The sequence below is a fragment of the Rhinolophus ferrumequinum genome, chromosome 3 (genome assembly GCF_004115265.2).
Source record: "Rhinolophus ferrumequinum isolate MPI-CBG mRhiFer1 chromosome 3, mRhiFer1_v1.p, whole genome shotgun sequence".
Taxonomy (NCBI): Eukaryota; Metazoa; Chordata; class Mammalia; order Chiroptera; family Rhinolophidae; genus Rhinolophus; species Rhinolophus ferrumequinum.
In genome coordinates this window covers 10,789,822-10,790,623 of record NC_046286.1, presented here as the reverse complement: position 1 = coordinate 10,790,623, position 802 = coordinate 10,789,822, and positions in this window count along the sequence as shown.

Sequence of the window (802 nt, the reverse complement as noted above, 5' to 3'; positions counted from 1 at the left end):
GAAAAAAAAAGACCCACTCCCCCCCAAATTCTATTTTGGAAGTTGGGGGGTTAGGGATGATAGCCAGATTTCTTTGTGTTTTTAAGCTCCAGAGGATTTTGAGGTATAACCAACTGAGACTGAGAGCAGTAAATATTAGTCTCCTTTTCTTCCTAAGCTAGGAGCGCAGCACTTTGTTTACTCTTGCTTTTGTGGTGGGGAAAAAAAGGTTCATTTAGCTAGTGCTTCAGTGTCAGAGGTATTGGGAAAACTAGTGGGGTTTTCTCGCCCCCCCCACCCACACTGTGGTGTTAAGAGTTAAAACAGCAAGACCTACTATTGATTTCCCCTCTAGAGTGAGTTCTCAGTCTTGACAGGACTTGCTGCTTTCCCAAGTGTAAACTGGATTTTAGAATGGGCTTATTGAAACACCAGCAGAGCACTGTTAAATGTAACCTTTGTACTTTCAGACTTGTGTTCTTAACACATTGCAGCCTGATATGAGGCAGCAGTTTCAAAAAGTATTTCACTTCTTTTGTATTACAGTATTTCTGGAACAGACATGTTCTCCATGTTATCAGGGTGGGGAAGTTCAGGAGCAAGTTCATTATCAAACTTTTAGACGAATGCTTTTCTCCATGCTTTGCTTCTGTTCACATACAGATAGTAAAATTTAAGGGGGGAAAACAAGAAACAATGTCTACATGTACAAAACTGAAAATGCCAATGGAGTGATAAAAGAAAATGTAGAATCAAACTATTTTGCTAGCTATGCAAATAAATCTTAACACGGGTCGAAACATTGGTTTTGTAGGCTGCTTCT